Raw genomic sequence first — 14,452 nt, forward strand, 5'->3', positions numbered from 1 at the left:
CTTTTGCCCAATGTTGTGCAGTAACTTGCTGCAGCATGAACAACAACTTGCTTGAAGTTCCTTCAGAAAAACAGAGACATGCTGTCTCTATAGCCATCCATAACTGCAAAAGTATTGCCAATACAGGATTTTGTGCATGAGCTGACATCTCTAATTATGCCCCATAATTTATTTCAAGTGAGCAATTTCTTTGCATCACTATTTGGGGCCCCTAGAAGTCACGAGGCCAATATCCAGGCTCCTAATAGATGCAACAGATCATCCAGCACTGCTCATACACGACAGATGAGGTATGTTCATAAATGTTATTTATTTTACAATTGATTTGTGACAGTGAGTTACAGGCCTTGGATAAGAGGAGGGGGATTGCAATAATTATTTCTAAAAGATAATCTCAGAGTTATTGATAGCAATATATTTAATTTTGAGGCTTGGAAATTGTTGAAAGGAAAATTTTTCACCAAAATATGGTAAAGGAGAAAAAGACAAATCATCAAAGTAAATAAAATTATTTTATTATTTATCAACAATGATATACACGTTTCATATGACAATAATTTTAAAATACCATTCCTTTAAACAGGAAGATAAATCCAACAATTAAAAATATCAGTGCAAACTACACTATGGTTTGAAAAGTATCTACAATAGATATTTAGGAAACTGAAACAAGAGTCAGCAATTTGCACAAGTTACAGACAGCTTTACTATTCACTATAGACAACTTACACTGTCCTCCAAAATTATTTCATTAGACATAAGAGAAAAGGCCATTATTTAGAATTCAAGGAACTGAAGCTCACATGTACAAAAGAATAATTTGGCTTCTCTTATCCATTCATTTAAAAGACACAGAGAAACTGTCATTAGCATTAACAGAATAATTCTTATTTTATTTGAAAGAGGCATATATGCAAAATAAAATGTGTCATTACTTCATCTCAAAAGAGCTGCTGTAAGAGTGCAAATACTACTATTTCCACATTATGGTTGCCATCTCTTCATCTTCTATCCCCATTTAAATTTTAATATCATACACTGGTCAGTTACTGCAGGCCACAGGTGTGTTCAAGTTATTTCAGACTAAATTTATGTATTATTATTGTTGACACCAAAAACAGATGATCGATATATGCTGCAATATGAGCTGAAGATTAAAAAGTTGTTTTAGGAAATAATTTAAAACCACCTGCCCAATGTAAAGTGCCCCTGTCACATTCTTCAAATACTTCTCAGTTTATTTGTAATGACATTCTGTAATACTACTGCTTATAAATGGACCCATGTACTGAAAGTTAGTAGGGCCTAACTACTTTGAAGTCCTATGTTCTAATGTTAATCCAAATGGAATCTGACATTTAAAAAAATTTGCCTCATACACCATGAATATTTCACAGTGTATGTTACTATATCTGCTTTAGCAACAAAAAATAAGTTTACCCAAACCTCTAAATTTTAACTCTAGTTTTTCATGTGGGGAGTAACCATAGACAAGTTAAAGCGCATTTTCACTTAAAGCTCTGGTTTACATGGTCAGATATAGTAACATTTGATTAATAGAATATTAACATAATAAAATGTTTGACTGAATTGCCTGTCACATAATATGTCATTCCCTACCCTCTTTTTCAGTTATCATATATATTTATTTGAAAAAGTTATACAAGTTAATGAATTCTTTAAAAAATCCTCAAGCAACACACAGAACATGTTGCCCTGGGATGTTTCATTCTAGTAATATGAATATTGCTTTTCATAGATGAAGTACAGTTGTACAATAAGAACTTCAGTTCATTAAATATTGTAAAACGCATTTCAGTGAATCTACTGAGTAAACATTTTATAGGATATGCTCAAGAAATTTACAGAAACAATGGGAAGACTTTTACTATGACATGTGAGTATGTGGGTAATGGAATATGCAAACTTTTAATAATCTCAATGACTTTAGAGACAACATTATCAAAGGTACAGCTGCATTTAGCAGTAATTGGATAATATTTTGTTTGCTACATAGTAATGGGCACTGTAATGCTGAATTGGCATCTAAATAGTGTACATTCCTTCCATATTTCACACGGTGATTATGTTAAAGTACCTCATACTTTTATCTATATTAGATTGAGAGAATAATTAATAATTTGGTTTGGGTACTGATTAAGTCAATACTGTAAATAGTAATACCTTCTTTGCACATGTAATGACGGGGGGAGGGGGAAGTAAAGGTTGCTCTCTGTTATTCTATACATATTAAGTAGGTAAATTTATGAGATAGTATTATTAGTATCTAAATACAAGTCATTTTCTTAATATTATATCTATATATTTTGGAAAAAAAATTTAATTACTAGTTCAGATGCAAATGAAACTTAAACAATGCGAAAATCGTGGAACATAATTCACAACAAAAAGGATAGAAGGTAGAAAACTTCCTGGCAGATAGAAAGACCAACATATTTATGCAGTTTAACTGTTGAAATTATTTGCTCTTCTGAATACTATTTAAAATGTTGTCTTAGTATAGACAGTCATTATTTCACTTGCTTACATATGTGTAACTGACTGACAACACTGCTTTTTTGTAACAGACCTTCTCTTCATTTTATTTTAACCATAGAGTCAAATAAAATATTCATTCAGTGAAACTCTTCAGAACCAATGCATACAATTACAAAGAGATTCTTACTGAATAAGCTGTTATCCATTTAAGTCTTCAAGTATGAGATGACAGTAGCTACAGAAACAACAGATCAATAATTTGTGTCACAGTCCACTTTCTGACACTGAAAAACAGAAATAATGAAACCACAGTAACTTTCTTTGGGATCTAATATGATAGAAAGTAAAATGAATATATACATTTGGGCCAACATCTATTATTTCAGCTTTAAGAGGAACTCAACTTTTCACAACTTTCTTTCTTATACTTTGTATCAATTTGCCAACAAGTGTTCTGCTCCCAACAGCTAACAGTTGCAACAATGTTTATATACTGCAGTCAGCTTTATTAAACCCAATTCTGCACCTGAGGAGAAATTAAACTAGAAAAAATCAACATAATTGTATGAAAAGCACAGCTTATATCCACTACACGTATAGGGTAACAATCTATACATGTGAAGAACTTAACAGTGATAGATTTATATACTTGAGATTGTTTAGATGGTTTTCTAACTATCATGGCCTGGAAAAAATTCAACTGCCAAAGTAAAAATATTTTTTCATACATTCTGCAGTTGTGTATAAATAGATACAGATTAACAAAAAGAAAGAGTGACTTGTTTTCTCTACTGCCTGTCATAGTAATGGCTCAAAGAATGCTATCCGTTAGACTGCCTAGTTCTCAAGTTCAGGAAGAGTTTGTAGTAAAGGAACAAACAAGAGATTCAGTATCAGAAAACTGGAGAGCTGGAATTATGTCTTCACAAAATTTAACTTACAATCTGCAGAAACAAAATGATGGATAGTTTCACCAGCAAAGATAAAAGTTTCCAATATATTTCTGGAAATGTTCTGACTATCATCTATTCAGGGTAAAATATGATGATATTATATGTTAAAAAGAAGAAGAAAAGGCACTAAATTTCTTCATTCCAGTGGAAAAAATAGCAACCTTCAGCAGAACTGCATAATATTAGGAAAGTGAAAATTAACTGCTCTGACCACACACCTTATGACAATGTTTACTCACACCTTATAATGGCTTGCTTACTTTCAGATATAAAGAGTAACCCAAAGGACAACATGTGAAGTTCATCAGAGAGCAGGAAGAATGAAATTAAGAATGAGAATGACAGAATAAAATAATGAGCACAAGAGTGTTCAATTCAATCTGTCTATATATGTGCCAAGTAAATTTGACAACTAGGGATATTTGACGTCTTCTTCATTTGATTAAGACAAGAACTGGACCGTGTAAAATAATAATAATTAATGCCTTATTGGAAGAATTGGTATTTGTTCATCTTTCTTTCTGATATTTTTCTCCCTTCCTTTCACACTGTTGTCTCATTTCCAGTGTGAAAGTTTCTTGGCATTTACTACATTCAAATTTTCTTGAAACCTGCAGAAGTGTCCTGCAAAGTTAATATGTAATGTGAAGCTTTCTGGTTCTGGTATTATCTGCATTTTTAGTCAGTTCCTTTCATTTGAATTACTTATTGGAGGTATTTAAAATTCTGAAATGGGTATCTTTTTTCAAAATTTTTTGTGACTGGAACACACAGGAGATGCTGATCATGCGCTTTCTTTTGGATTTGAGAATTTCTGCTTTCACACTGAAGTTTTCCCCAAAACATTTAAATAAGTACTGAATTTACACTCTTTCACAAAAATAGCTAGGTCATCTGCCAAAGCATAGCACTTAATTTGTGCGCTTGGAAAATTTACTGAGAAACCTGGCTGTGGACTAAATATCTGTAAGGGACCATATGATTTAAACTAATCTGCTTACAGAAGTGTATGCTTTTTGAAACTCACTGAAAATAATTACATATGCATAGTCTTGTTCTGGCATCATTTAATGTGATTTATTAGTTGTGGTAGAAAATTTGCTTGAAAAAATAGCTTCCTTTGTGGAAACCTGCCTGATATTCGCCTATTTTATCATCAACTTCGTTTTAAAATCTGCCTAAGTACAATTCTGTAGAGCATCTAATATATCATTAAACTTTTTTAATATAGTGAGTTTAAAATTTTAATGAAGAAACACTACAGTTGTTATGAAATATATCTCAATGTGCTCATTCTTGTCTACATTTTTCTAATATTTCCACAGATGAATTCCATGAGAGTTTCTTTGGTACATCCATAGCTATTGTTTTGCTTGCTTGGGCTGAAACTCAGTGTCTAAACATGTTTCCAACAATATTACATTAAATATTATGAAATGACAATGCTACTATTTATAGCTCACAAATATTACAGAGTTATTAGTGAACACTACATTTACGAAATCACAATGTTTTTACAACAAAATTATTTTGTGTTGATTTATTCATTCCCCCTGCCCCTTCTTTCCACCAATGGTGAGTGCACTTCACAAATTTAACTATTTATTTTCTGAAACAATTTCTCTGCATGGTAAGACACTGGGGATATCAATGTATGCAAAGTATTAAAGCCAACTCTAAAGTTACATATCGTAGGTAACTTTAAACATAGTACACAAGCAAGTAAAAAATAATAATTTTGAGTTACATAGGACAGATTATACGTATATGCCTACTATTTCATTTCTGAATGTGATGTTTGCACATGGGCATTTAAAAATTTGTTATATAGTACTCAGATGAATAAAATATCAAAATTCTAATTTTACACAGTCTAATATTGTATCACATACATTTGATATGCTTTTTATTTCATGTAAATGAGACTTTTTTTAAATTGTACATTCTAGGTGGGTTCAAGTACTTCAAGAAGCTCTGTAATGTGTTTGATACGGAGTTGTTCAGTTCCTATCAAAAGTAAATAATGTAAAAGTCTGAAGTATCTGTGCTGTATAACAACAATTATTGAGTACAATTGTAACACATGCAATGGCAATGACTTTACTTGCGTATTTTAGTCTAAAAATTGATTTGTTATTTATCTCTGCCAGAAGATGTCTTACATATTGACTTAATCTCACCCACATTACATTTTTGCACTTCACCTTATAGAATGCGAAAGTGAACAAATCCACTTCATCATATGGAATGTAGAAGTCAACAAACTTGAAAATTTTTGGAAGAAAATGAAGTACAAATCATTATGAAACATGTAAAAAAAAGCGGAACTTTCAATGTAACTCCATTCTTTGGTATACCTGCCAATGTAAAACAAAAATCAAAAACACACAAAAACTTCATTTTGCTTACAAAAAATGTCTGTCAAGTAATTTAAAGCAGATCATCTCAAAACTGGGATAATAACTGTGCATCTCATTGTAAAATAAGTTTCATGATATTCAAGAAATTGTCACTTCTAACTCTACGATTATTTTCTTCAAATTAAATCGATTATTTTTTAATACAGTGACTTACACATCTGTTCGCATTCATTAACTTTTCCTACTGCTTGTCATACTAAAAGTGTGAGTAACCATTTTTTACTATTTTCAATCACACCAATGAGATAAAATAATAACAGAAAAAAATGCACAAACGATTTTAAAACTGTGTGAATTTTCACTGGAAGGATTCATTACCGCACTGGTTATCTCTAGCACAGCCTGATAAATGAAGACAGTTTTCTAATAAACCTGTATTGAGGCACAAAAGGATTAAAGACATTAGCTCCCAGTGGCATGAAATTATATCAGTGGGGCAAGTTGAACATTTGTGCCACAAAGAGATTCAAATTCAGGTCTCCTACTTACTAAGCAGATGTGATGACCACTATGTCATCTGGACACAGTGGCTACCATAACTGCATGGAATATCCTATCATGCCTCCCATCACACCCAAATTCTCAACTTGTACCACACACTATTGATCCTTGAGAATTTAGGTGTCACAGAATGCATGCTACAGCAGTACATGCAGCTGTGACAACCACTGTGTCCAGATGGCATAGTGGTCAGTGCATCTTCTTAGAAATCAGGAGAAACAGGTTTGAATTCCAGTACGGCACAAATTTACAGTTTGCCTCATTGATATAAATCATATCTAATTTCTTTGTCTCTTGATTCATGGTGGCTGCAGGATCAAACTGGTGCCTCCTCTTTTGGACATGACCAAAAGGACAGACATCGCATATATAAACCTGTATTGCACTATGGAGTACAAAACCAATTTAGAAATCAGTTCATACTCTTTGATCTGTTGGATTCTGCCAGTTTTCCATGAGAGCATGATACAATGCACAAAACTGTGCTTACAAATTCAAAAAACTTAAGTACAGTTGTGGACGCAGTGTGAAAAACAAAGAGAAAGTGCAGTAACAAAGCTAGTTTGGGTATTATTATTTGCAAGCACAGTACTTCATAATAAAATATCATGTTCTAAAGACATGGACGCCTATAACATGACTTATTGTAATGTCCAAATTTTTTTCAGTTCAGTTCCATTAATTATCTAGTACCTCTCATTTTTTAAATAAGACAAATTTAAATTGTACCACAGTCTTCATTTTCTAATTTTTTGCACAATAATTATTCATTGTGCAATATGTTGTTTATTTAAGGCAACTGCACCTTTGATGCCACTTTTTTATGAATTTTCTCATGAATTTTCCTAATACTACTCTACCATACCGTAAAAACATGAACTACATTTTACAGGATTCAAATGCCTTATACAATTATAAAATTACTTAAAAATGTGTGTATAATGAACAACACCATTTACTAAAGAAAGACATTAAACACTCTCTAAGAGTAAATAAATAAACTGGTTACAATGAAATTTCTTCAGTTTTTCCTTTCAAAATGTGTAAACATCACATTTAAAAAGGAATCTTCTGACAGATCTCTTCAAGTAATTATCCACGGATATTGTAATCTGCTGTTGAAGCTCAGCATCTGCAGAGTTTCACATTGCTCCACCAGTTAGTCCACTACCTGCACAGTAAAGAAGATGGTATATTCCATTTAAAATATCATTAGATTAATCGCAATACAACTACGTAAAATATTTAAGACCCAACATGAAATGTAACTCCATAAAAAATCTTTTCTATTTACAACAAGTTTGCAAAAAATTGAAGATTTCCATACTCAATTGCTACAAAATATGTATACAAAGTAATAAACAAAGTCTGCTCTGTCCAAGATTTTATAATTTTTTTTCATTATAAATGCTGACTAACTTAGAGAACCATCATGTAGCTGCATGCATGAAAATTTATATGCATATAGAGCATTAGCAAATGTATTATATTCTGAAGTTGATGTCACTGTCTGGCATTTGCAGTACAGCTGCTATTTTGTTAGTATATCATTTTCTGTGAAGTCTGTTCAAGAGAGACTAGTACTGGAACCTTCCAAAACATTAATCAGGTCGTGTTTCATGTATATTTATTTTTCAGACTACACTTTTCAATATGCAGATTCTGAAAGTGCATTTATTTTTGCTGGAAACCTTGTTAATTAAAAGTAATCGAGAATAGAAATTATTACTATGACAGGTAATGCTAATTTGGACTGAGCTAAAAGCAGTTTTAGAAATACTGAAACTATTCATTATAAATACCATCATGCTGACCTTTGAGTAACATCTTTAAATTCAGCTCCAACTCATTAACTTAATAGATAAACAATATTGAAGTCTGAGCAACCTCAAAATCTCTAATGCTGATTTAGCCACTGTACTTATTAGATTCCAGTTTTTAGCATTGTACTTTTGTTGCTCTAATTTTTTTGGAACAGATGAAATCTTTCACTAATTAATCCATTTATGAAGTAGTTGGACAATATTTCAGAATTTCCAATATGACAACTGCATTTAAAATGACTTATTCCCGCCATGCGTATATGAAATGCTCCTGTAATTCAGTGATTTTTTCCTAACCCACCAAATATTTTGTAAACCATTATTCCCACCATGGGTATATGAAATGCTCCCATAATTCAATTATTTTTTTTTCCTAACCCACCACATATTTCATAAACCAAGTTACTTTAGTAATGCACAGCTTTATCTAAATTATAAAAAATTGACCCAACAGATTTTGAAACCACTATGTGATTTCCAAAATACTAAAATTATCATACATAGGTCTTTATAAGGACAACCTGATGCCACAGACTTTTGTTTGAGCTCAGAAAACCCCAGTAGCAACACGACATAAGTTTTTTGTGAAGTCTGCACCTAGGCAACACTATAATAAAAGCTGTGCAGCAAGTCCACCTAAGATCCCAGTAGCAAGTTCAAATCTGTCACCAGTATTCTTATGTGTGTTGTAAGTGTGAGACTGACTTAAGATACTGAACTGTATTGATGACTGTTATTAATTTTTGTGAAATTTACCTTTGAGCAAATGTGTGAGCAATTTAGACTCCAGTTATGTTCTTTGTCGACATGAACACTTATTTATTTGTGTCACTAATTAAAAGACATAGTATATCCACTGTCTACATAAACTGTAGCCACCTGTGTGAAGTGTATGTTGTTCCAGAATTCAACTGCAGCTGTGTACTCTGAATATTCTGTCACCACATAGTGACAAGTACTGAGGTGAAGGTGGTTGCCGATGTACGGTATTTACTCGAATCTAAGCCGTACTCTAATCTAAGCCACACCTGAAAAATGAGACTCAAAATCAAGGAAAAAAAAATGTTCCCGAATCTAAGCCACACCTGGAGACTCGAAATTCAAGGGGGCAGAAAAGTTTTAGGCCGCACCTCCAAATCAAAACAAAGTTGGTCCATTGTAATATGAGAAACAATTTAGATTGAATGCATGATGATACAGCTACAGTAGTTTGGTTCGAGTCTTAAGCTTAGCAGTTAAGCTTTACCAGGTAGCCATTGCTATGCGTCAGGCATTCCATTTGTATTTATACAGGTACCCTTCCTTTCTCACGCGCTTCGTCTGGTTTGAATTGATTGCTTATTTTTCTTTGATCTGATAAGTGCCATTCTCTTTGCTATAGGTGTTTATGTCACTCTAAGCTGAAAATGCATTACTGTACTGTGTCATGCATTGTTTGTCGCATTCTGATAGTGAGTATTTACAGCCTGTCATCACTCGCGGTATGGCTTGCTTTTGTGCACGCTACCACCGCTTACAATTAGAGAGAGAGAGAGAGAGAGAGAGAGAGAGAGAGAGAGAGAGAGAGAGAGAGAGAGAGAGAGAGAAATTGTCTCATTAGCAAGACAATGGCAAGAGACTGCTATTTCTTGTTACTTACACTGCTGCTTTCTTTGATAATGATCAACAAGAACCAAATAATAGAGTGCGTACGATATAAGATGTTGTCAATGAGAGTTTAGCAAAAATTTTTCTCCATTTGAAAATCTTTGCAGACACCTCTTTAGTACATCACATTCTGCACAGAAATTAGAGTCATCTTAGATTTAAAAATCTAGTCAATTGTCGTGATTCATTTCTGACTGTTATCACTATTAGGCATAAGAATAATAAATATAACATGACATAATATGTATATTCTTCCGCATTTGCTGTTGTCTCATTCGAGTTTCGTAGTTTATTAAGCAGACAGGATTTAAACAAGATAGCAGCAAACACAAAAGAATGCATGGCAAAATGTTTATATTCATATCATTCTTACGGTGAAGAGAATACTGCACGTGATTCACAATTCATAAAAGTTCCTATTAGAGAACATCTCTTATCACAGGTAGGAAAAAATTCGGAACATAGAGTTGGCCATATTGACAAACATCCAAAAGAGTTTTGCCAGTTGGATTTTCATAGTACACTGAAATGCTGCTACATTTGAAAATGAACAATATGTAATTTGTATTTACTTCATTGGATGTTGATGTTGTTGTCTTCAGTCCTGAGACTGGTTTGATGCAGCTCTCCATGATACTCTATCCTGTGCAAGCTTCTTCATCTTCCAGTACCTACTGCAACCTACATCCTTCTGAATCTGCATAGTGTATTCATCTCTTGGTCTCCCTCTACGATTTTTACCCTCCACGCTGCCCTCCAATACTAAATTTGTGATCCCTTGATGCCTCAAAACATGTCCTACCAACCGATCCCTTCTTCTAGTCAAGTTGTGCCACTAACTTCTCTTCTCCCCAATCCTATTCAATACCTCCTCATTAGTTATGTGATCTACCCATCTAATCTTCAGCATTCTTCTGTAGAACCACATTTCGAAAGCTTCTATTCTCTTATTGTCCAAACTATTTATCGTCCATGTTTCGCTTCCATACATGGCTACACTCCATACAAATACTTTCAGAAATGACTTTCTGACACTTAAATCTATACTCAATGTTAACAAATTTCTCTTCTTCAGAAATGCTTTCCTTGCCATTGCCAGTCTACATTTTATATCCTCTCTACTTCGACCATCATCAGTTATTTTGCTCCCCAAATAGCAAAACTCCTTTACTACTTTAAGTGTCTCATTTCCTAATCTAATTCCCTCAGCATCACCCGACTTAATTCGACTACATTCCATTATCCTCGTTTTGCTTTTGTTGATGGTCATCTTATATCCTCTTTTCAAGACACTGTCCATTCCGTTCAACTGCTCTTCCAAGTCCTGTGCTGTCTCTGACAGAATTACAATGTCATCGGCGATCCTCAAAGTTTTCATTTCTTCTCCCGGGATTTTAATACCTACTCCGAATTTTTCTTTTGTTTCCTTTACTGCTTGCTCAATATACAGATTGAATAACATCGGGGAGAGGCTGCAACCCTGTTTTACTCCCTTCCCAACCACAGCTTCCCTTTCATGTCCCTCGACCCTTATAACTGCCATCTGGTTTTTGTACAAATTGTAAATAGCCTTTCGCTCCCTGTATTTTACCCCTGCCACCTTTAGAATTTGAAAGAGAGTATTCCAGTCAACATTGTCCAAAGCTTTCTCAAAGTCTACAAATGCTAGAAATGTAGGTTTGACTTTCCTTAATCTTTCTTCTAAGATAAGTCGTAAGGTCAGTATTGCCTCAAGTGTTCCAGTATTTCTACGGAATCCAAACTGATCCTCCCTGAGGTCAGCTTCTACTAGTTTTTCCATTCATCTGTAAAGAATTCGAGTTAGTATTTTGTAGCTGTGGCTTATTAAACTGATTGTTCGGTGATTTTCATATCTGTCAACACCTGCTTTCTTTGGGATTGGAATTATTATATTCTTCTTGAAGTCTGATTTCGCCTGTTTCATACATCTTGGCCACCAGATGGTACAGTTTTGTTAGGACTGGCTCTCCCAAGGCCGTCAGTAGTTCCAATGGAATGTTGTCTACTCCAGGTGCCTTGTTTCGAGTCAGGTCTTTCAGTGCTCTGTCAAACTCTTCACGCAGTATCGTATCTCCCATTTCATCTTCATCTACATCCTCTTCCATTTCCATAATATTGTCCTCAAGTACATCGCCCTTGTATAGACCCTCTATATACTCCTTCCACCTTTCTGCTTTCCCTTCTTTGCTTAGAACTGGTTGCCATCTGAGCTCTTGATGGTCGTACAAGTGGTTCTCTTTTCTCCAAAGGTCTCACTAATTTTCCTGTAGGCAGTATCTGTCTTACCCCTAGTGAGATAAGCCTCTACATTCTTACATTTGTCCTCTAGCCATCCCTGGTTAGCCATTTTGCACTTTCTGTCGATCTCATTTTTGATACGTTTGTATTCCTTTCTGCCTGCTTCATTTACTGCATTTTTATATTTTCTTCTTTCATCATTTAAATTCAATATTTCTTCTGTTACGCAAGGATTTCTACTAGCCCTCATCTTTTTACCTACTTGATCCTCTGCTGCCTTCACTACTTCATCCCTCAAAGCTACCCATTCTTCTTCTACTGTATTTCTTTCCCCCATTTCTGTCAATTGTTCCCCTATGCTCTCCCCGAAACTCTGTACAACCTCTGGTTCTTTCAGTTTATCCAGGTCCCATCTGCTTAAATTCCCACCTTTTTGCAGTCTCTTCAGTTTTAATCTACAGTTGATAACCAATAGATTGTGGTCGGAATCCACATCTGCCCCTGGAAATGTCTTACAATTTAAAACCTGGTTCCTAAATCTCTGTCTTACCATTATATAATCTATCTGAAACCTTTTAGTATCTCCAGGGTTCTTCCATGTATACAGCCTCCTTTCATGATTCTGAAACCAAGTGTTAGCTATGATTAAATTGTGCTCTGTGCAAAATTCTACCAGGCGGCTTCCTCTTTCATTTCTTAGCCCCAGTGCATATTCACCTACTACGTTTCCTTCTCTCTCTTTTCCTACTACCGAATTCCAGTCACCCATGACTATTAAATTTTCGTCTCCCTTCACTATCTGAATAATTTCTTTTATTTCATCATACATTTCTTCAATTTCTTCGTCATCTGCAGTGCTAGTTGGCATATAAACTTGTACTACTGTGGTAGGTGTGGGCTTCGTATCTATCTTGGCCACAATAATGCGTTCACTATGCTGTTTGTAGTAGCTTACCCGCATTCCTATTTTCCTATTCATTATTAAACCTACTCCTGCATTACCCCTATTTGATTTTGTGTTCATAACCCTGTAGTCACCTGGCCAGAAGTCTTGTTCCTCCTGCCACCGAACTTCACTAATTCCCACTATATCTAACTTTAACCTAACCATTTCCCTTTTTAAATTTTCTAACCTACCTGCCCGATTAAGGTATCTGACATTCCACGCTCCGATCCGAAGAACGCCAGTTTTCTTTCTCCTGATAACTGCATCCTCTTGAGTAGTCCCCGCCCGGAGATCCGAATGGGGGACTATTTTACCTCTGGAATATTTTACCCAAGACGACGCCATCATCATTTAATCATACAGTAAAGCTCCATGCCCTCGGGAAAAATTACGGCTGTAGTGTCCCCTTGCTTTCAGCCGTTCACAGTACCAGCACAGCAAGGCCGTTTTGGTTATTGTTACAAGGCCAGATCAGTCAATCATCCAGACTGTTTCCCCTGCAACTACTGAAAAGGCTGCTGCCCCTCTTCAGGAACCATACGTCTGTCTGGGCTCTCAACAGATACGCCTCCGTTGTGGTTGTACCTATGGTACGGCTATCTGTATTGCTGAGGCACGCAAGCCTCCCCACCAACGACAAGGTCCATGGTTCATGGGGGGGATAATGTATGAAAATGTAGTGGTCAAAACTCAGGGCAGAGAAAAAACTCGTCTTCCACCTTTCTTTTTATTTATTTACTGATGTAGAGATTTTGGCGCCAGTATTTATCTTTGTGACTGCAAAGCATGCCTGTGTAGCGCTACATATATTCGACAGCAGAAGTTAGTTGTGGCGGCACCGAACAACATTTTTCAGAACTTCTGCTTACTTTGCACTCGATTCTAAGCCGCAGGCAGTTTTTCAGATTACAAAAACCGGAAAAGACGTGCGGCTTAGATTCAAGCAAATACGGTAAATAAATTTTATGTGAGAGCTGTAACTGGTCATCACAATGGCTTTAGTGACAACAAATGTGGGAAAAGTTACAGTAATTAAAAGTTGTGTAGTGTGCATTGTTGCTATATTTTCCTTAACACCAGTTTTGCAGCAATTCAGCAAACTTTCCTCAATGAGACACCAAGTAATGAAGAAAGGTTTACATGTGGGTAACCTGGGCACAAAGCCAACATTTGCCACAGTAGTACAAGTTTATATAACAACTAAGCTCAGCAAATGATGAAGAGATTGACACAATATATGATATATAAAAGATTAATTCAGATAGTTATGGGAGAGGGAAATTAACTGGGATAGGTGACTGGAATTCAGTAGTAGAAAGATGAAGAAAAGGGTAAGTAGTAGGAGAATACGGACCACGGGAAAGGAATAAAATGGAAGCAACCTGTAGAATTTTGTACAGGACT

General features: G+C 35.0%; 1 protein-coding gene across 2 annotated transcripts in view; it reads right to left on the bottom strand.

Annotated features, from left to right (window-relative positions):
* Positions 1–493: 493 nt before the first annotated feature.
* LOC126282266 (lysoplasmalogenase-like protein TMEM86A) overlaps positions 494–14,452 on the bottom strand; it is a 437,733-nt gene continuing 423,774 nt past the window's right edge. For both annotated transcript variants that reach the window (XM_049981876.1, XM_049981875.1), the window contains exon 7: positions 494–7,544. The gene's annotated coding sequence lies outside the window, so the exon portion shown is untranslated. The remainder of the gene's footprint in view (positions 7,545–14,452) is intronic.

Source organism: Schistocerca gregaria, chromosome 7 (genome assembly GCF_023897955.1).
Source record: "Schistocerca gregaria isolate iqSchGreg1 chromosome 7, iqSchGreg1.2, whole genome shotgun sequence".
In the NCBI taxonomy this organism is placed as follows: Eukaryota; Metazoa; Arthropoda; class Insecta; order Orthoptera; family Acrididae; genus Schistocerca; species Schistocerca gregaria.